Source organism: Zosterops lateralis (genome assembly GCF_965231275.1).
Source record: "Zosterops lateralis genome assembly, chromosome: Z".
NCBI classification, from domain to species: domain Eukaryota; kingdom Metazoa; phylum Chordata; class Aves; order Passeriformes; family Zosteropidae; genus Zosterops; species Zosterops lateralis.
In genome coordinates this window covers 84,821,592-84,844,780 of record NC_139800.1, presented here as the reverse complement: position 1 = coordinate 84,844,780, position 23,189 = coordinate 84,821,592, and the positions used below count along the sequence as shown (strand labels likewise).

Genomic DNA, 23,189 nt, shown 5'->3' with positions numbered 1-23,189 from the left:
ATGACAGTTACTGAGCTGGATTCTGGAGCAGCAGAATACAACTTTGTTTAGCATCACAGTCTCTTTCCCACATCCTACATAAATCATGGGACTCATTCAAATTGGGTTTTGTCTATGAAACCTCACAAAATTTCAGAAACCTGCTGAGTTTGTCAAGTCAGTACTTTCATGAGAGGCTGAAGACCAACAACAGCATTCCTGATTTGTTCCCCACTTGTGGGATAAACTCCTCTTACCAAGCAGTGATTGCAGTTTGTGTGGGTTTGTGTGGGTTTTCTTTTTTCCCTTCCTAATGTTGCCTTAAAACCAAAGTCAATTTTTGTGTTTGATAAATGAGTCCTACAGCTCTGAAACACTTGGCTCAATCAAGGTGCTTGTGTTTGATTCTCTCCAAAGTTGTGCTTTGTGTTATTTTTCTCGTGTTTTGCAGAGGTAAACTGCAATTCTGAAAGGGAGGAATTCCCTTCCCACCTCCCCTGCCCTCAGTTCTGCAAAAGTCTTAACTGGTGGGGGGGGTCAGATGAGAGCTGTCCCCTCATCTACTACTGACCGCTTCTGGATTTTTAGTTTATTTTCATTTTTACTCAGTAGCAATATTTGATGATGAGATCTTAATTTGAAATATAACATGCATTTGGCATTGGAGGTATTCCAGTGTGTTGAGGAGTTACAGTTTTAAGACTCCAGGCCAAGTGGTTGGGTCATTCTGAGATGTGTCAAGTGTCCTTTTTAGATATAGTTTGGGCTCTTTTTTTTATGCTTGCACACCTGAGAATGAAAAGGCAAAAGATTGTTTTATACAAATACACTTCTAAAAAGTTTCAGGTTCCCAGTATGCAGCAGGGGAGTCTGGTCTAATCCCTGTGACTGGTGTGTGGAGGGATGAGAACTGGAAAAACAGAGAACACTGGAAATGCATTTCTGCATCCTGTTCCCAGTGCCACCCACCCCCCAGAGGAAAAAAATATAACACTGTTTCCATGGAAAAATCAACATGATAGAGGACTGCTGGATAGCCAATACCATTTTTTAAAATCCAATTGGTTGCAGCTGTACTGAGGGGGAACAAATGTTTTGCTGCTGTTGCTGCCAAATAATAGATTATATTTGGAAGCATAAGACTAATGAAAAAATACAGTTCAGAAACAGAGTGATTGCAAAGCTTCAGGCATAAGAAAGGAAACTGTTAGCTTGCTTTGTAAAGCAAACCTCAAAAATTTAGGGTCGGCTTTTTTTTTAGATGCAGCGTAAAGTTATATATAATGTTGTTTCCTGAGGATCCAGTTTTTCACCATGGCAGTGATGCCAAGCTTCCTGCTCTCTGCTGGCTATAATTTATCTAGCTACTAGCAGCAGCCATCTGCTTGGGAAATCGTTAACCCGGGCTGGGGTGGAGGAGGGCAGCAAGGTGGGAGAGGCAATTGTGCTGTGGAGGGATGGCAGGCACAGTGTTCCTGCTTCTCTGGGTGTGTTCCACGCTCCCCTGGCTAAGGTCACCTGTGTCCCCTGCAGGGTGACTGTGTTTGGCACATGGAACACACCTGGCTTAAGGGCTGGCAGAGGATCAGCAACTCATACACCTGTGGTGACTTTATCACAGGTGACCAAATCAATCAGATGTGTAGGATCTGTAGTTTAATTATTTGAAATGGCTAGATGGGAGAATCAAAAAAGAAAAATACTCTCACAAGCTCCTCATAATCAGATGTGGAAGTTGGGTGTGCACCATTAAATCTTGTTAGAGCAAACAAACAGGTTATTTACTTTTCAGTCATTTTCTTATTGTCATGATAGAAGCATCGATTTGTGTCTTTTGGAGATCTGTAACTGCAGACAGGAGCTCAAGTGGCACAGGTGGATGGAAGCACTTCTTCAGTGCTTCTGTAAGAGCTGGGTAAACTGAATCAATAATCCCATCTGACAGAAAGGAGAGAAGAAATATCTTTACAACATCAAGCAGTGCAATCTGATCCACGCTCGGGGTATTGAAGCGACTCATCAAATCTCTGTGCAACAAGGAGGAATTGATTTTACAGTCCCTGCCCACCTGATGTGAATGTGTGTGTGCATCACTGAGGAGCATTCATGCAAACTTTTGTCTGTTGAGCTGGTGGTAAGATTTTACTAAAACATGCTGTGCTTCACGGTTGGGTTTTGTGTGGGGTGTTTTTTTGTTTGTTTGTTTTTTTTTTTTTTTTTTTTTTTTTTTTCCCCAGCTTGCTGGTGATGAATGATTTAGGAATTTAAACCTTCACCTTTAGAAATCACCATCTGTTACTGAAGTATCCTTCAGCAGCTTAACTCAGTGTAATTCAAATTGCAGTTACCTCTGACCTAAGAACTGTGCATTACTACACCAGCAGTATCCTTAAAAAGCCTTATGCTTTATTTCCTATTGGGAATATGTGCATCAGGTGTTGTTAGAGTGAGAAATTAACTTTAGAGGTTTGGAGTGCCTGGGAGTTGGGTATTGGAGATGCTGCTTTCTCTTGGTTCCAAACAAAGGTGGTATCAGCCCCTTTCCAGATCAGGATCTGTGGTCAATCTGAAGGCTATTTGGCAGTGTGGTTTTAAGGGGTTTAATAAAGAAAACACACACTTTCCTCCATCAGGAATGAAGCAGGTTTCATACCAGATGATCTTGGGTATCACGAAACACTTGTTTGTATGAATAAAATATTAATGGGAAAATGTGCTGCTTTCACACTTTTAAAAGCTAGTGTATACCTGGATTCTAAAGCTTATATTGCTCCTAATATGTATGGCATTACTGCAAGTTGTATAAAACAACTGTAAATTGTGTAAAAGAGATATATTCAGAAGAGCACCATGATAAACAGAATTCCAAGGCTTTTTTTGTTTTTAATTTGGACACCTTTGAATATGGACATTGTGCTAGATTTTTCATTTTGAACACAGCACTTCCTGAACTAAAATTCAGATACTGAAAGCTTGCCTGTTGTAAATACTTGATTTGATTTGTCAACTATCAATAGTATCTTCTGGAATTGGTTCAGTTCTACTTAATGAGTGTTCACATGAATTCCAATTAGTTTAGTGATACTTTAATTTTTTCAAAGATATCCTGCTACTGCAGGGCCTTCAGGCACAAATAGTCCTAAATGTTCAGGTGTTTAGCAGACAGAATAAAACTCCCATCAAAGTGCAGGTGTGCACAGCAGGTTTATCAGGTGAGGTTTCTGTAGAACATAGCAAACTCTGCTTTTCTGGGAGTTCAGAGGGAATTGATGCTGTGGCTCTCTGGCTGCCCTTCCTCCTTGGCTTTCTGTCCAGCTGCAGGGCTGTGCCATTTTGTCAGGGCTGCTGTGTCTCCCTGCCCTGCTCATTTTCTCTCAGATGGCATTGGTTCATCTGCTCTGCAAGTGACAAGTGACACCGTGGCACTGGCTGTGCCAGGCTGAGAGAGCACAGAATGCATGGTGCAATTTCTTTGTACCTGGTGCAGTAGGGGCTGAGAGGGGCAACCTAGAGCAGCTCCTGGGGCTGCTGGAGGTGCACAGGGCAGGAGCAGTGACATGGCTGTGGTCCCCAGGCTGTCACTCTGATCATGGCTGTGCGCCACGTGCCGGGGAGCACAGGGCATGCAGCTGACTCACAGGCTGATGTAGGCATGCTAGCACTCAAACAGTTTGTAAAAGGCTGCCAGCTCTGTCTTGCTGTGCTGCATCTTTTTGCCCAGAGTTTTTGAATTCCTTTCCAGCACTGGCGGGTTTGGTGGAGCTATAACCTGTGCATCCACAGCATTCAGCTTCTTAAAACTGTGAGACGTGCAAGTGTTTGAGGCATTGCCTAAGCAAAAGATACTCTAAAACCTCATGTGAAGATCTGTTCTTTTCATTTTGTGCTGGTGTTATGATAGGCAGAAAGGGGAAAAAAATGTGTTGTGAAAGACCTTCCCAAACCATCAGCACCTAGGCCGTATTTTCTTTCCTCAGGATTTTCTGTACTGGTTTGTTGGGTGATAAAGCAGATCTCCATTCGTGCTTGGTAAGTAGGGAAATAAATTGCAATGTGTCCACGTGACAGGGTCTGGCCTTACCTGCACTGCGCAATTAGAAGGGTTGATAGATGGAATGGGACTTCAAGATAAAACTCTCACACACTGGTCATTTGGGCTGCAATTTGGCCTCTGTTTTTTGCTGATGTTCCTGCAGGTGTTACTGTACATAATCTGCTCTTCAGCTCTGTATTGTGCTGTTTTTGCTACCACTATCCCTGGCATGCAAGTCCTGCACTAACATCCCTTGGAGGTGGATGGCAAATGTTGAAAATAGTCATACACCAAACATCATGAGCATCACAAATTATTTTTTTTATACTTCCCCTTCTGTGAGGACCTTAAAAAGTCAATTTTCCTGCCCACACACAGTGTTGTTTTTCTCAGCTTGCTTTCAGTTGAAAGGGACATTCAGTCAGATTTTCACTTCCATTTGTGTGTCTGCTCTCTGCAGTGACTTCATTGACTACATAAAGAATGATGATTTTTTTTTCCCAGTACTTCCTTCAAGAGACTCTTTTGAAGCTTTGTTTGATTTGGAGAGAGAAAAGGGTCAAGATAACAAAAACCTTCCAGGTAAGTAAGCATATGTTCCTGCTTACAGTAACATTTCTCTAGAAGTTTTCCTGATTCAATAAAGACCTGGAGTGTTTTTTATTTTTTTCCTATCTCCTGAATTTATTAGATATTTTAAATTAGTTTATTAAGCAGCTGTTATTAAACAGCTACCTGTTTCCCTGGTAGAATGTAAGGAAATGAGGCACTCTTAATGTTTTGGGGTGAGTTAGAAATTCACCTTAGAGTTCAGTGACTTGAACCCACAGACGAGATTTGGGCTTTTTTTTCACTATTAGTCCACGTTCTTCTTTCTCTCAAGCTCTCCAGTTAAGGTTGTAAAAAATATTCCTGGGTACAGGAAAAAACCAACCCAAAATATTCAGGCATTTGAAAGGGTTATGGCAACTGGAAACATGACCCTTTTTTAAAATAGTATTTTTTCCTCATCCCACGTCCTCCAGTGCAGGTGCTCAAAGCAGTGTCCAAATATATAATAAAAACAAATTGCCAAAGCATGAACACCCCATAAACCAGTTTTTTTTTTTTTTGCCTGGAGGCTCTGAGGGATGAGTGTTGAGGCTCCTGAGAACAAATGCCTGTCTGGATTAGCAGCCAGGCAGAGTCAGTGCAGAGCAGCCCATGGTGCTGAGCACCACGTGTCAGCAGAGAGCTCTCTGAGAGTTCTCCTCACACAAATGAAAATGGTCGTGACAACACACGCCTGACAGGAAGGAACGTGTATTTTAAGTAACCATTTTAAGAAATCTTTCTTTTGTCTGTCTTTCAAGCTTTTGGTCTTGCAAGTCTAGTACCAGTAGCTTATGGAGGTGGTTGCAGCTACTGAAGAGCAGATGAATCTGTTCTCCTGTGTTTTTCAAGCAGACAGTAGTGTCTGCCAGGCCAGCCCTGAGCCAGGCAGAAGCTGTGGCAATATGGGCAATATGGAACAGAATTTGATTTAATGTTAGCATGCCTTTCTGGAGGTTTATTGACTTGATTTCACTATTGTGCTAAGTTAATCCATGCAGCTTCCAGCTGATCTAGAGTAATGAGTGCTTTTGTCTGAAAAATGCTTTCCAGACAGATTCCTAAAGCTGCCAATAAACAGAACCACAGGTGAAAAATGTGACTGCTGAAGGAAAAGAGTGGGTGAAAAGGTGATTGTTAGAGGTTGGAGACCCAGAGAAAAGATTGAACCAAAAAAAAAAAAATCAGTTTAAAAGCAGATTTAGGCCAGCACTGGGAGAAAATAAGCAATTCCAATTTCCAAAAGGATGCCAATAGTCTTACATATGCTCAGTGAGAGGACTTGGCCAATCAAGATTCTGGGAGCAGAAAAGTCCATTGTTTATAGGATTAGCTTGTTATCCAAGTTTCTGTATATTGAGCATTCTCGACCTTACACAAGGATGAAAATTCTCTTTGTGCATTAATTATGAAACAAATCTTGCTTCAGTGTTGTAAGTAGTACTTCAATACTGTTGCCATCTCTAGGCAGAGGTCCCTGCAGTAGTCCAGATTAAAATGGTAACAGAATCAAAGTTTACTGTGCCCAAAACAGGGTCATACATAAACCTTTCAGCAGCAGGGATCTGTTGTGTTTTTCAGTGATGTCATCTCCGTAATCTTCTACCAGTTCCACCATTTCAGAGAAATAGTCGTGTAGTAAATGGGAACTTGTCCCTCTCTCCCTGGCCCCCATCCATCAGTTTTAAGTGAACCAGATAACTTCTTTACAGTATGAGGTTACTAGAAAATATGAACTACTTCTGACCCACAGATTCATAATAGTATTAACAGCAGAATTAACAACATCATTTGTATGAAGATCTGACAGGAAAAACACCTGTTTATTTTGTAGAAAATATGTACTTTGTGGCCTTGTTCTTAATATACATATAAAACCTTTCTATTTCACTGTTTTGATTGCTTGAGCAACATGATTAAACTAGAGTTTTGCATATCACAACTATAGCTTGTACAATATTTGGAGGGCTGGGGTGAAAAATGTGCAAATCAAACCTATCTGGCTTGGACAATGGAGAACAAATAGATATTACAGAAGTAATTGATTAATTGGGCTGTTCATTTGGATTAGTGACAAATGACAGTTGAGTAGGAGTCACCGCAATAAATCCAGAGGGACACTGTTCAAAATACCGTCCTTTACTGTGAGCACTTTATCAATTCCTCTGTGTTTAGATATAATGCTGAATAAAACCAATCTGTATTTGTAACCTTGGATTAGAAGCATAAAGATAGTGCTGTTGTCACCATTTAATCCTGGTAATGCCCACACAGCCAGAATCTGATGTGGCCAGAACTTTGAGATGTGTCTGTTCAGCTCTTTCCTGCTAGAAAGATCCTTAAAATATATGAGAGAGAGCACAACAAATCTTCCTCTCTGTCTTCTGCTTCTTCTCCTGCATCCTTTTAGGGTGGGTCTTTGCTCCAGGCCTGGTTTGAATCAAGTTTTTCATTTTAGAAACACAGCAGCAGGCTGCACAGAGTCTGGTGTTGTCACAGGGAATTTTCCTGGTGCCTGCTGAGAGGTGTGTGTTTTACCCCACCTTTCCCAGGAAGTGAAAGGCACAGTCCCTTTCGAAGCTGCAGGCCCTCAGCACCACGTTGTGACTTCCTTTCCCAGCAGAAGAAAGCAGAAATGACAGAGTTTCTGGCATCTTGTTATTCATTTGTTTCCCTGGAACAGCTGTAACCCTGGAGGCCTGCCCCAGTGTCCTTCTCTTGGAATGTAACACTCAGGACAAACTGTCCTGGTTTGGTCCATTTTAATGTGAATCCATCTGCTGTTCAAGAACAAGAAGTGGATAAATATCTAATGAATAGCAGTGGTCAGATATTGGAGGTGAATTTTAAATAAAAACAATCTGAAACTAGCCAGGTATTGCACAAAGAGCAATTTAAGATGAATCATTTTCTCTTCTAAGGGAAAAGACACTGTCTACAGGGAGAGCGTGGCCACACTGCATGATGGGTTTGAACCAGAATGGAGAGAAGAGAGAACAGAGAAATTCCTCAGGGTGTGCTTTGGCAGGATTATGAAATAAATATAAAAATGTGCTGGGTGGGAATACTTTTCTCTGTTACAAATGGTTTGAAACATTCTTAGGGTTTTTGGCCAACTTAATACATAATCCTTTAACTATAATGTCCTTGGCCAAGAACGTACTTCAGCTCCTGGCTTGTTAGAAGATGCTTCTCTGTTCAAAACTGATTTCTTTTGGTTTGGTGTGACATTTTAGTTTGGGTGTGCTACTTGGGGTTATAGTTCAAGGGTGATTGTGGTGGTGTTGGGTTATGATTGGACCGGATGATCTTTAAGTTCTCTTTGAACCTTGTTGATTCCATGATATGTAATATGTAAGAGTGATGCATAGTGACTATAATTGTGTGCAGCAGTGCAGTAAATGATAGAATACTCTGTTAATACTGGCTGTGGGTTTATTAGCTGCATTATTATTTACAGGTGTGTTGGTTTTCTAGTACTGTCTTGCATAAGTATTGTGGTCTTTTAAATGAATCACACCTTGGGGCTGCAATTACAGAGGGAGAATCAGGCCTGTGAGGCTGCCTCTGTGTTATTTGGGCTGAAGCTTCACCTGAGGAGCGATGAATCAGGTCACTCCCAAAGAGAAAAGCTCTCTGAAAGCAAATGGACGCCATGCAAACAGGCAGGATTAAGCCAGTACATTCCTTTAACTCCCCAAAGAATTATGAAGAATGATGTTTTTACTCTAAAAAGTGGGAGCTCAGCTGGAATGGAGATGTCACAGTTTTAGAGACCCCAGAATGTTTGTGTGCTGATGTCAACACAGCAAAAGGTCTCCAGTCACAACAATGAAAAATTGCACTGGCACTGTTGTCTCAGTCTTGCATTAGCATCTTGGCTCATCATTCAGAGATTTGGAGCAGAGAATAATAGTTTTCTCCTTCAAGTTAAGGTTAAAGAGCAAATTCTTAACGCAAATGTTTCATAGAAAATTGATTTCATTCTGGTAAATCTGTGAATAAACAAATCCTATCTCTAGCACAGTGCCTGTAAATAATTCATTTGAAAGCATTTACACAGTCTGAAAAAAACTGGGCTGAAGGAGGAGGTCATCTAATCCATTGAACTCTCTCTTAAATCTTCATCTCTGCTTAAAAATCTCAATGCAAGTACCAGAAACTATTTCAGTAGAGTGGTGTGATGCAGTTCTTCACTAACTTACAGTGAAGACTTGGCTATATCTAATTCATTTCCCTGGCAGCAGGGAAAAGTCATAAATTTAGTCCTGTTCTGTGGGCATGGAAGTGAGTTCTCCTTTTTCTCCTCTCGTCTTATGGGGAGTTTTTGTTACATTTTGAAGTTTTTTAACAGTAATTTCAATCTAAAGACTGTAAAGACTTTTATATCTGCTAGTATTTGATCATTTGGAGTGATTTGTGTTGGTGATTTTGTGTATCTGTACTCAACTCAAGATGGTTTTAATTTTTGAATTAATTATTTGGATTATTCTTGTCCAATCCGGGCAGTCCAGTGCCAGGCCACCCTTTGGGAAAATGATGCAACTTGGGTGCTTATCAGTAAATTATAACCACTGCTCTGGAGGTGTGTTAGGACTAGAGATGGAAGCAAATTTAGCTGAACAAAAGGAAGATGGAAGAGGTTGTGGAAGGTGTGAATATGCTCAGGGTATTTGCTGTGAGGGAGAAAGACATTGTAAATAGGTTCATGTGTGCTGTACCTACTATGTCATCCAAGAAAAGCAGGAGTATTATGATAGAAAGCTGCTCGATATGTATAAAGCCCCCACAAATGTTTTTTGTTTTTTTTTTTGTCTTTAAGACTGGTGCAAGTTGAAAACTTGCTGAGCAAAAATATTTAGAAATAAAGGCAATAAAGCTGGCAGGAGCGCCACTGCTCGAATCGATAATAAAAGGATAATCTGTCTTTCTTTGTGGTACACAAAGCAATAATCTGTTGTTCAGATTGATTAAACGCCTCAACTTGGCTTTGATTATTAATCAATCTCCAAAGCACCTTATTGTGAGTATAATACAAAGTACTAGAGATTATGGAGAGTGGTGATGGTGATAAGAGCAGGGGGAGTGGGGGAGGCTTTTCTCTGTCATGGGAAAAAAATGGAACTGAGGTGAGGTGGAGGGTTTCTGTGGATGGGTTTTTTGTTGATTTACATGTGAGAGGTTTGACTGCAGAATTCTCAAAGGGGGTCTAAAGGTTGGATTTACACAACTCACAGGGATTTTGATCTCTGATTCACAAATGTAGGAAGTGCCATTGACCAGACAGGGAAGGAATGTAAAATATGAGAACTAAGCTTGACTAGAAAAAACCTGACTAGTTACCTTTTGGAAACATACTGGTATATTCTTTGCACTAATAATTAATTTAATTTCTTTCTTACACTAAAGCTTTTCTGAGTTGTGGGCTAGCCTAGGCTTTTAGCTTTTGAGCTTTTTAGGTTATGGGAAAAAAACCCCTCCTTCCTATGTATTTTGCACCCTATGCCTGGGGTCACATTATTGCCAAAGTGGTTTGTTGGTTTTACTGGTAGGTTAGATGTTGTTTTAAAAGGCAGTGCAGAGTCAAAATTTAGCTTGTCTAAATGGCTGTCTTTACTGTCTGAAAGGGGAAATTTGAGTTTGCCTTTCTTTTTCTTTTTTGACTTCTTGTTAAGAGGTGCAAAAATACTGGTTTGACTGAAATTTGTGAATCACACTTTATGAAATGCAAAATCACCTAAAGCCCTGAGCAGTAACCTTTAATTTTTCTCTCTTTTGAGTCCAGAGTAGGACTAAATGACTGCCAGAAGTCCATTTCAACTTCTCTTACTCATGTTGATCATCCCAGCCTGGGAGGACTGGGGGGAAATAAATTATTCTCCCTGATGGGAGCAGCTCCATTCTCAGTACCTTCTCTCAGAGGATTTGCACACATGCTACAAATGCATGTTTTTTTTGTTCTGTTCTTTTAGGTTGTGGTTTGCAAACTGTTGGGTGTTCAGAACAATCTGCACCTTTTGAACAGTACTGACCTGAATGATTAATGATGGATTTTGCTGACAGTATAAATTTAATTGTATTTTCTAGCTTGACTTTTTTCCCAGTTGTGTTCGAGGTTTAGATTTCAGGGTTTTTGTTTGTTTGTTGGGGTTTTTTTTGGTGATTTGTTTTGTTTTGTTTTTAATGGCAGGATGAAATAATGAAGCTGATGATAAAAATGCCTATAAAAATTCTGGCAAATTTATTACAGAACAACATGGCTTGATTTCTTATTTTTCTATCCATCTGGTCATTAGGCCTTTCCAACTGTCAGTGTCTAATATAATCTCCTTTAATAGCAGCATATAATTAGCTTTATGCTGATCAGAGGCATTTGGGATGGTGGTGGTAACATTCAAATCCAAATATCAAAATCCCAAAGAAGATAACTCAAAGAGACATATGTCCAAGCCAGCACTTATGACTTATAGTCCTAAAGTCTGTAACTGGTGATTTAGGCGTGCGAGCTTTGAACTGTGGTGTGGAAATTTATCAATTAAGAATCCTCAGGAGTTCTGGCAGCAAAGTACAGATGTCTCATGAAATGGTCATGTGGTAATATGTCACTTCCCCCTCTTATATGGTCCTGTTACTGCTTCAGATATTTAATTACTTCTTGCTTGTCTTGCTTTTTATTAAAAAAAGGTAGCGAAAGTCTTGCCATTGTTCCATTAGGAACAAATTGCCTCCATTTTTAAGCTTCATCCAGAGCTCTCTGTGTACAACCTACACACGCAAGTATTTCACAGAAGTGTTTCCTTAATGGCTGTTACAGGAGTGCAGTTTCCTAGTAGAAAGGTGATTTTGAGATAAATTTGTGTTACTGCACCTATCTGATAAGTGTTTTGCAGATATAATGTGGTTGCCCCTGTTAGGGAGGCCAAAGAAGGGCATTGATGTTACTAGAACTAGGACTTCCTCCTAAACGTTCCTGTTTCTCTCAATTCTTTTAGAGAAGGCTTGGTTTGAACAGCTCCTCTTCCAGAGATGTTCTTGCATGTGGAGTTGGACAAGTCAAGTATTTGATCAGAAAAGCCCTAAGTATGGGACAGGATTTCAAACACTACAGAAATATATTTATTGACTAGATCTAGCAAATTCTTTGCTTCATTGGAACATATTGGAGAATCAAGCTCTGTATTCTGCTCTGCAGCCAGCCAGAATAAAACAAGCAGGGCTTCAAAAAAGGAAATACACCTTGACAAGTGCAAATTACATCTCCTGCATTACAATTCTTTAAAGCTGGAATTGTCTTTGTCTTTTAGGCTTTCAGTTCTTCAATAAAAGATCACAGTTCCCTTTTTGTTCTCTGGCACTGTAACCCATTTGAGAATTCTGTCAACACCCCTTTCAAAAAATGTAGAAACCTGTTAAAATTTGTAGGAGAAAAAATCTATACAAGTTACCTTTTGCTCATAACTTGAATTGCACAGCCAGAACTTCCTCCAAGTAATGTTTCAGTGCTAGAAAAGAAAGAGCAGATCTGTTTCCATATGTTCCCTGTTGAGAGTAAGTAATGGGTAAGCTCTAGGGTTTATTTTTGGCCTGTGTGTTTGCTCAGGGGTTATTCTGGTTGTCCACTATTCTGCTCTAACTGACCGGAATGTGAGGACACAGCTAAACTCTGACAAGTACCAGGAGAGTCCATGCAGCTCTCCATGCTGGATGTGAAGCACGTTGACTTCTCCAAGAGATCATTCAGAGATATTCATTGCAGGATCTATTCCTTACCTTCCTCCTTTAATTTCCTGCATCATTTAACCAGTGTTTTCTGTGGCAGAACTGCTCTGCACATCAGTGCTTCCCTTTATGTTTGTTAATAAAGAGTGGCTTCTGTTCCATGAGGATTTTTGGCAGGTGCTGGTGAATGTAATCTCTCCAGGCTGCAGACACAAACTGAAAACAACTCCCAGATGTTTTAATAAGGAACCTGTTAATGGTGTGTGGGAAGCAGCCAGTCATTCACATGATGCCTCCCCTTTTCTCTCCTTCCCTAACTCTTTCTCTCTTTTTTATAGTCATGTTTTCTGGCTTCTCCCAGGAACTTACCTCAAATCAAACTCCCTTGGACTTTAAACTACCTTTGAACAAAGTGTAATTTTGGTGTATAGGGTGGGGAAAAGGGAATGCTACAGTCTGAAGTAAATTGAAAAATTATACACTAACATAGAGCAGGTAAGAATGTTTTATATAGAGCTGAACTCTTTAGAAACAGTACTAAATATTTTGAACTATTTTAATGCATGCACCAACCTCTATAGAGAGAGCTGTTGAAATACTGAGACTCTGCAGAGATCCTAAAAGGACTTGATTTCAAGCTGAATTTAACTGAGCTGACTCCTCACTGAATTTGGTTTTCTTTTTAAAATTCTCAACTTTGAAACAAAAATTTAAAAATATGCCTGATGTTGTATCTTAGAAGCTTTGAAGATATCCCCAGAGGTCAGCAGAGATTTTCAGTGTGAACATAATTATTGATAATTTGAGGCATGTGCCCTACAAGACCATAAGGGGAAGCTATAAATAGGATAACTCATTAAAAAAAAGTCCATTCTTATTCAGCAGAGCAGAAAACTTTCAGTAGTGTAGAGATGGTAGGAAAAATTGTTACAACACAAGCATTTTCAGTGCTAGTTGGGAATGGATGTGTTTTAGCTTTTTCCATTAACAGTTCTTTAAGAAACAAAAAAAAATAATCAGTTTCAAAACTCCATTCTCCTCTTTACTGCTGTTCTTGGCATTCTCTCTGATACATCCAAAGTAGTTTTACACAACTATTAATTGGATCTTTGGGGGAAGTTCAGCAGAATTTCCACTTCTCAGCAAAACCAAGTGGCTATAACTTAAGGCTATCCTAGATCCCTGTAAGAATATCAGCCATGGGAATTTCACCCTGAAGACTAAGACCTCTGTGAACCTTTACCTCATGACTGTCCCATATTCATACATTTTGCCAGTGAAAGGAACATGTGACAGTGTTATGTGGGGCAGAAACAGGGCTACAAGAAATTTACCCTCAGTATTGGTGGAAGTGAAAAGATGCATCACTTAGAGAATGCAGTTGTTGAAATCACTGTCAATATGGCTGATAAAAGTAGAAGAAAGTGGACGTAAACATTAGTGAACTTCAGTAGGTTATTGATTTCTCTTGAGCAGTTTGACAGATAAAATGGTAAAGCAAAATGTTCAACTTCAAATGCATCACTTGGAGAAAATAGGAGAATATGGCAGGGAAGGAAGATGATGAAAGTTACTTTGTTAGAGAGGAGAAAATGCAATTGTTCTGCATGAGGTGTTCATCGCTTTCCTTTTTGTGTTCTACAGCATTTGATAAACGACCATTTAGCTGTAGCGGGCAAAAATCATGTTTAAAGTCTTGGTTCAAGGGTCATCTTTCAAAGCACTACCTCTTAATTGTATTAACTTTTGTCTGGTTCTGTACAGCAGTTTAATGTCTGAGGCTTCCAGCAATTCTCAGGAGAAAGCAGTGAGGAATTTTCACTGTGAACAAGGAGAGTGTGATGCCTCTCCACTCCCACCAGGGCTAAACAGCTTCTGGAGAAATTCCACAGGAGATACTGATCTTAGAGTGGAAACACATCTCTTCAGGATAACAATGGAAATGCCCTCAGAGGGTTTCTGTGGTGTTACACACAACTGGGAGCGCTGTTATTAGGTAGGAAGGGAGGACAGCAGACATGCTTTATGGTGCTAAATCATGGGCAGGCAGATACACACAGGTGTTTGAGGTGGAAAAAGAAAAGGATTAAGCTAAAATGCTGCATGTAGATTTTTTGACTTTAAAAAATGCAAGAATAATTCACCAGTTTTATTCCTTAAAAGTGTTGGTGAAAAATGAAGTGCTAATGGGAATTGGAGAAAGACTTTTGCTGAGAGATGTCAGCCTTTTTAACAGCACCTTCACCCAGCCCTACAAAATACTCAGTTTGTGTGAATCTCTTTTGTAGGCTCTAGTTTTTTGCTCTAACACACATTCATATATGCACAGCACCATCCAGCAAAGTTTTTACTTGTTTCTGAGTTAAATTACCATAGCAGATTTCCATGTGCTTTTGGAAGGTAACAGAGACAGCAGTTCTGTTCTCGAGGCAGGCTTCGTGAAAGATCTTTACTATTTATTACACCTGTTCCCAGTGGAAGAGTACAATTACTATCCCACTTCCAGCAACTCTTTACCTGAATCCTGACAGCTCTTAATTATGTGTGAAAGAAGAAATTACATGCAGAGAAATTTCTCAGCATTACCTGTGAGATGCATTCCAGCTTAGAACGTCTGCAGTAGGGCCATTCGTTTTGTGGTTCTCATTTGGTTATTTTTGCTTCAGGAGCTGGGAGATTCTGCCTGACTTTTGATATCAGAATTTTCATTGGGAAGGGATTTCTGCTGCTGTTTTCCCAATGTTGCTCTCCCTCTTTTCTTTCCCATCCCCAGCCCCCCTTTTCTGTTAGATTTGGTTCTGCGTTTCTTTCTTTAAATGAGCCTCTTGCAGTCTACTGCTAAGTTAACTGCACAAGGAAACAAAAAGAAATAAGTAAGAGGCTTTCAAATTTCTGGTCAACTGTAATGTTAAACCTTATTATTCAGCTACATAACTTTATTACCCTTCAGTTATAAATGTTTTATTTTCTGTTTAAGTATTCATTACCAACAATGTATTAATGTCTGTACTCAGAGAAATGCACCACAATGGCAGTCTTGTTGGAGCTGATTTCGAAATTAATTTCAAGCCTGCAGAAGCTGGCATTTAAAAAACATCCTATTCCAAATCATGCTAAATCCAAGATTTTAAATGATGCCCAGCTTCCAGACCATGTTAATGGGTAAAGAGAACTGAGCTAGGAAGATGTACAGATTCCTGGTCTACACTAGGTGTAAGGTGCTGGCATCTCTGCCATTTAATGCAGGAGAAATCTGTTGCCACACAAAAGGAAGGAAATTCCAGTCTTCTAGAAACATCTAGTTGGGCTATTGTGAGAAGACTGTAATGCATGATCCATCTTACAAGATTTCCGTTTCTGTGGGGAAGTCAGGCTTGAAACTGTTTCCCCTAAAAACTTCCAGGAAGCTCTCAACGTTTTACCACAATTAAATTGTATTTATGATGGGTTATTATTTCCTGCCCAGTCTCTCATCATAGAGGTTATTCAATTATGGATGGTCACTCTGTGTTTTAATATTTCTTTCTAAATTTATATTTCAGCATGAAACTTAAGATTGCTTGAACTAAACATCATTTATTAAAGGTAATCTTAACAGCACAAGGTATGTTAAATTATAAAATGCAAAGAGTTCCAGGAAAGAGATGTCACTGGGGATTGTAGTAGTAACTTGATTTTGTAGATTGAGTGGCATTGATGGCTTCACCACTCCCTAATCAATGTGCTACAGGAAACAGCCACATGTGTGACTCTAGTTTGTTTCTTTTTCAGCTATTTAAACATCAATAGAATTATCAATAAAGGACCTGGCCACTTGTTGGAAAGCTCCCATCTGTACAGATAGTAGAGAATGTTCCTGAAAGAAGCCATTGGTCTCCCAGCAGCATTAAAAGTAGAGTTTCAGGAAGCCGTGTAAGCTTTTGTGCGCTGCAGCTCTTCCACAGCAGGGCCAGGCTTTACAGGGACAAGGTCACCCTCCTGCCCTCGGTGGAAGGGGAGTGCCCAGCTGCTTGGGGATGAGAATTACAGGCCTTTTTCCCTGCCTAATTAGCAATATTACTTTCTATTTTGCAGATCCCTCTGCATGTGTTCCGAAGAAGTCTGCAGGGAGCTCATTATGTTCCCAGCCTTGTAGTTACAGGCTTGCAAAGCTGTACCTTCAGGGGGGTGGGAGGTGCATTCACTTGAAGGAGTTCCTTATCCAGACTGAAACGCTGCTGAAAACTTGTAGGAACTCTGTAGGATGTCTCCTGTGGGGCGTCTTTATCCTGCCCTGTGCCTTCCTGCAGAGAAGCTGTCCAGATGAATCTTCTTGACGTATTTTCACTTAGAGATAATGGCTGAGGGCAGAATTTTGGCTCAGATGTCATCTGTTAATGAGTCTCTAACCAATGAATGGATCTGGGGAGGAAAAGAGACAATGAAACCCTGCTTTATCACCTCCTTGGCATGATTTTTCAGCACCCAGTGTGGTTCCATTTTCTATCAGTACAGTTTAGTGTGCGGGTTTTTTTATTTTTTTCTCCCCTCTTTGGTGGTGCGTGGGTGAGCCATGAGAGAATCCCATTCCCAGCACTCTGCTGTGCTAACACACTCCAAGAAAGACAAGGAGTTTTCAAAGGGAGGATGTAGGGCAGGAGCTTATGAAACCCCTTTGTGGACATGAACATTTGCTGTAACAATGGCTGTCTGACTCCAAACCCACTTCTCCTTGAGCTTTCTCCTTCTGAAGGCTGGATCCCTAAATCAGAAAAGACGGCCCAAAGTACCTCATGGAATTATTTTGTGTAAGCAAGATAAACAGTTTAAACTGAACGAAGCATTGTGCCATTATTTCCTGGCCACCGTGGAATGATGCCAGAAGCTGCTCCTCAAAAATTCTGTTAATCTTTACTCAGTGGGGATGTCACTGTGTGAAGTCCCAATTGCTCAAGTTGATCAGCACTTTAAAAAGAATTATTAGTCAGAGGCTTATAAAAAGATGCAATACTTTCCTCTGTGGATGAACTGCACCTTTCTTACTCTCACTACCACCAGAAAAATGATTTTTGGATTTGTATAACCGTCTGTGGGCATGCACTACACCCTGTTATCCTGTGGAAAAAGTCTAATTTAAGTGATCAGACATGAAATGGTGTTATCAATATAACTTTCACTGGGAGGCAAATGCACAGACCCCCAAATAACCGAGAATTAAATGGGCAATTTCATTTAACAGAGCCTAGTTTGCAGAAAAATAGTTTTTAACATTTACAGTTGAAACAATGACATTAATATATATATATATATATATATATATATATATATATATATATATATATATATATATATATATATATATATATATATATATATTTAGGAGTGTAAATGACATCAGCAGCCCTGATAGCTGTCTGGTAGGAAATCAGATGGTTGATAAGGAAAATGTAAATAGCAGGAGACAATTAGCACATGCTGTCCCTTAGACTACCTGCATACCCCAAGACTGAAAAATTCACTAATCAGGTAACACCAGTATTGCTCCTGGAAGATGCTTATTTTGTTGTAGGAGAGAAAAATGAAAATTTAATTCACATAGGGAAAAATAATCGCCACAAATCTGTTTTGTTTGCTCACAAATAATTTGATTTGGGGCTGATCAGCCTTGGTATTTCTGGTTTTATTTACATGAGAGGCTTCTGTGGGGTGTAGAATAGTTTGGGAAGCTGGTGAGAAATACACTGTCACACGATGCCTGAATTATTATGCAGATAAAATTTACCAACTTCCCTCCTCCAGTTTATCCTATTTGGAAAGATACATGAGAAATAAATGGCTGGGTTTAGTGGAAGTAAGTGCTACTTCATCTGGAATAAGCATCCTGTCATTTCAAGATTTACAACAGTAGCCATTCTCCACTGCTTCTGCTCAGCCTTTTTCACTCTGCTTCTTCTCTGCTTTAATTGCATTTTTGAGCCTTTCTCATTTGCCTACTAGCTTGTTTTTTGTTGTTGTTGTTGTTGTTTTTTTTTTTTTTTCCAGATAATCTGGAAGGTGAAGAATGACCAGGCAGAACGTAAATGCCATTTTGTTATGCTTAATAGCTGATTAAAAACGAGCTGGCCCCTCTCTGGTGCTCACGCTCAAATGCTCTCTCTTGGGTGTTTGAAATTGAGTCATAATTGCTGATGCCAAAAGCTGTCAGTACAACAGGATAGGAAGCAGTCAGCTCTTCTTAGTGTTATATAAAGTTGTCATTTTGGAAGAATGAGCAATGAGAAAGAACTGTTGCAGTGCTTTTGCCCGTTTTCACAGCAAACCATGCTGTTCGTGTTGCTTCTCTTGGTCTCTTCTCTGATAAATTAATTTTCTCCTGTAAGGGATAAAAGCAACAAGAATTTAGGCAGAACTGAGGGAAAATGAGGCTGCAGTTTTATAAATATTTCTATTAAACATGGTTGTTCCTACATGCACTATAATAATGTATAAAAAGATTTAAGATTTTCATGTAAAACATGAAATTGAATGTATTTTTTTTATCATGGCAGGCATATTAGCAACTCTAGCTGTACATTTAAAGAAAGAAAATTCTGTAAAACCTTCTTAGCTCTGTGTGTAATACATATATTTACAGCACAAAATGCTGACTTCCCTAATCATGTGTGATTTAGTGAGTAATATAAGGCATATTAATATTTATGGTGTTTGAAATTTTAGCAGAGAACACTCTCATTGGCTTCTGCAGTATCAATGTTTTCAAATGGACAACAGTGTGCCTACTCTGAGAACTCATATCTTTGCTTTCTCATTAACATTCAAATTATTTGCAAGATGATTATTAATGAAAATAGGCATTGTACGATCCAACTCTGCAGCCACTATTGCTTTTCAGTAAGCAGCAATTTACTCTTGCCTCTCTGTAACTTACAACGTAATGAAACTCTTCTGAAATTCTGCATTTCATAGCTGTAGCTGCAAATCAGCCTTTGGAGTCCCAGCATCTGTGGGACCTGTGTTCATGCATCTATTTGCTGAGTCAATGTTCCAGTTTTCTGATTCACCTCTTTCACTGAGGGGGACAGCAGCTTTTCTGAGGCTGTTCTGCATCAGTACTGGCTGCTTCCTCACCCAGTGACTCATTGTTTTGTGAATTATGCTTTAAAAATTTCACCGTGGACAACCTGTGCCCATTAAACAGACATAACTTCCCTGGGTTGCTCATATGCCTCCCAGTGCTATTACTTTTCTCTTGTTATCTGACTGCAGCTATCAACTCCACAGACATTAGGGTAAGGAAATATGTTCAGCTGACACACCAGCAGAAATTCACCTGACTGCAGGCTCTGTAAATCTGCCTTATAAATGCCTCTTGTCTTTATAAAACACTGAGCAAAACTAAAAAATGGGCAAATTCTTCTGCAAGGCAAGAAATGCTAAAGCAGAGAGAGGATGGCTTGGAGAGAAAACATGGGATGCATTTGTTTACAGGAGCTGAGATACTGTAAATTAAATAGGAACTCAAAGACAAGTGTCTTCTTAGAGATGGCAGATTCTCAATCTGGAAATTATTCATTATCTGCACATCATGGCAAACCAGTTTCACCAAGCAAACTGCATCCAAAGGGCCTGACTTTCAGATGTGGGCTGTTCTTCCTACGTCTGTCAAGTTGTATAAATAATGTTTAAGTGATGGGTTTTGGTGGAATTTTTCTTTGGTAGGTTTGGGGTTTTTTTTCCCCAGATAAGCAAAATTATGGAGACTGGTGACTACAAATTGGCTCTTTCTTTGTATTTTGTAAGTATCCAGGTTATGTTTGATAATTTGAAATTTAGATTTTGTGTCTGGGCAAATCATGAGTTTGGAAGCAGAAGAAAATGGTTTCTGTGTATCATTAACCCCGTTCCAAACATCCTTAGGTACGATTAGATCAGACGTAAGAAATTAATTATCTTTCGCACGGGAGCATTGACATAGTCTGTGGTTTTGGAGATAAAGCAACGAAAATCTGGAAAATGTAATTGCCTTGCTCTGTAGTACCTGAGAGGAGATGGATGTTGGCATAACAATAATATCTTATCTCACTTTTATTTATAAATCTAGCTTGGCTGGATACTGTGTGATTTCCTAACAAGAGGACCTTGCTGTTCTCAGTACTTTGAATTCCACAGAACTGTTTCCCAAGACTTTTCTAAGGCAAAGGTTTTCCTTTGTTTGCCCTGGGCTTCTGCTCTTTCCTTCGGCTGCCTGTAGCTCATTTAATCCAAGAAAGTTCGCTACAGCCCCAAACCTACCACTGTTTCCATGATTCTGACTCTATTTCTTCTGTTTCCTTTGCTGGTGCCACAGTCACCCCTTTCCCCCAGCAGCCTGAGGGGGTGATTCTGGAAGATAAATCCAGGGATAAACTGAGCTCCACCTTTGGGTTTTCCATGTCCAGCCTTCAGCTCGTGTCTCACCCAGCTTGGTGCTGATCTGGTGCCTTTGGCATGGAAATCTTCCTGTCTGCACAAACTACAGGATACTCTGATTGCCAGGATGCCCTTGAGCTTCTTAAAAAAATGAAAAGGAAAAAGCATCACATGCTGTTGAAATAGAGCAGGGGTAAAGGTCGTCTAAGCAAAGGCTCAACACTTTCCTAGCCTACCCGCAGAAGAAATACCACATTTGGGTATTTTTCCGTGGTTTCATCTGTCATATTTCAGATTTAACTTGATGTATTTGTATTTGACTTCATTTTTCTTGTTTAGCTTGATTTAAAGATTTTGGAGGAAAAATATCTTTGAAGGCATATCTGGTTTTTTGGCTCATGTTGGCTTCTATTTTTGATTAATCTTCTGAGCAACAATATTGTTTTTCACTTGTGTACACACCGTACAGATGATTTAAAATCTTGAATCTGAGATGTTAATATTCAAAGCCAGACTTGTATTACTGTGTTTATGACATATGTTTGTACCAGTATCTGATTTTTAAATTACCCCTATTTTTGCATGGGGAAAAAAATATATAATAAATTTTTTGCACTTCTATATTTAGCAATAATGATTATGTGAATATTATTTATATTCATAGGTACTGTAACGTTATTATTATTACTTTATGAAAAAAACAAGTATGCTTTTTATTTTGTAGGAGGATACAAAGTCAACCTTATTTAATGTCCCCTTCTTAAGGGGTAAGGATAAGTAAGATGAGAATAAGCTTTCAAAGCAGGGGCTGTGTTGCTTTGGCTTGTATAATTTTAACCTCTGAAGGTCAAATAATGTTTTTGCAGAATTACAGCCACGTGTTTGGTTCCCATCTCTCCCATGAGCACTCTAGGGTTGAAATCTTCAGTTTTGGGGAAAAGGTGAACTTTTTGCCCTTTATCCTGTGAGAAAATTTGATGATTCATCTCCTAAAACAGACATGCTTGAGAGTAAACTGAAGTCACTCATCTGTCTTCTTACTCTGATCTCAGTGGGTGTTTCTTAGCAGCTTCTTTACCTACAAATACTCTGTGGTGCTGGGCTTTGGTAGAGCTCTCCCTATATTCAAAGGAGAGCAGCAGGAAAGACACAAAAAGAAGGAAACGCTATATTTCTTTCCATTAAGAAAACAATGTCTGAAGCTGCATGTCATTTGTGGGCTGGGGAAATCAAGGTGTGTTTTGACTTCTACAAAACAACATTGCAGAAACAGAATTCAAGGAGGAAAGTGATGAGGTCAGTTGATACCACAGACAATTCTCTCTTTAGAACTATTATTGTTTCTGTTTGAGGGTCCTTCCTGGCTTCTCTGTGGCTGACAGTAGAAGAGATAGTGCAATAGCTGAAGCTCATTTGAGCTTGGAAATCTTAGATGGATCCAGCTCTCAGCTCTTCAGATGTTGTGTGACTCAGTGGCATTTCTTGGGGTTTGATTGTTCTGCTCTCAAGAGATTTCTCTTCAAACCTGGCAGCAGCAGAGCGCTGTTGACAAGGAATGGAAATGCTAACACTTATTTCTTTTAATTTTTTCACTTGACTTACTAATATGTTTCCCTCCACTCATTTAATTCTTTTCTCTGTAAGAAGTTGGGCAAAGTTCTAAGTTAAGATTTTTTTTCTTTTTTGTAAGTGTTTCTTTTTGGCTTGCATGAAAATAATTTTCTTAATAATGCCACAATGCAGAGCACTTGTACAAATTAGCCTGAGAGAGATGTGTTGAAATCATTGTGAGACTCTTGCATTATTTACATCAAGACATTCTGTCAGTGTACTAATGCTGGAAACTGTTTATATTCCTGGATTTAACAAATATGTAAATCAGGTGCACATTTCCCTAGGAATGCAGATGTCTCTGATGAGGAAAGACAAACTTCAGAACAAACAAACAAAAGCGGAGAAAATGTTAAACAGCTTATGTGCAAGTGGGGATACAAAGGAAGTGGACTGGAGATTCTGGAATGTAATCCTTGCAATCCTGGGATTGTTTAATCAGCCCATCTTGAAGCTCTGGCAGATCAATTGTTTCTTTGCAGGGAGAGAACTGGGGAAGGATGGCAGCCAGGCAGAGTTTTCCCCTAAGAAGGCATGAAAATCTCTGGTTCTGCTCTTTGTGGCAATCTAGAGAGCTGAGAGGATTGAGTTCCACTGGCTGCATTTGTTAACTTGGGCACAAAACCACTCCAAAGGGCCCCAGCTCTCTGAAACACTTGTTTGTGTTGCAATAATTAAAATAGCTCTTTGATTTCAGTTTAGCAGCACAGAATGGGAATAGCATCATGGTGAATTGGGTTTAAGTATTATAGAAGGATTTGAATGTCCTTCAGAGAAGCATTCAGTTCAGATTTCATGTCAGAACTTTGCCCTGATTTAGTAAGGATGACTGGTACCTTTGAATCACAATGCTCTGGATTGAGTTTAT

The 23,189-nt window shown here is 39.5% G+C and overlaps 1 long non-coding RNA gene across 5 annotated transcripts in view; it reads left to right on the top strand.

Moving 5' to 3' along the window:
• LOC310923044 overlaps positions 1-23,189 on the top strand; it is a 68,816-nt gene that overhangs the window by 36,859 nt on the left and 8,768 nt on the right. For 3 of the 5 annotated variants that reach the window (XR_014592538.1, XR_014592540.1, XR_014592541.1), the window contains exons 3-5: positions 1,925-2,113; positions 3,957-4,008; positions 4,517-4,594. This is a non-coding gene — a long non-coding RNA (uncharacterized lncRNA). The remainder of the gene's footprint in view (positions 1-1,924; positions 2,114-3,956; positions 4,009-4,516; positions 4,595-23,189) is intronic. The other 2 variants (XR_014592539.1, XR_014592542.1) reach the window with 2 other exon arrangements.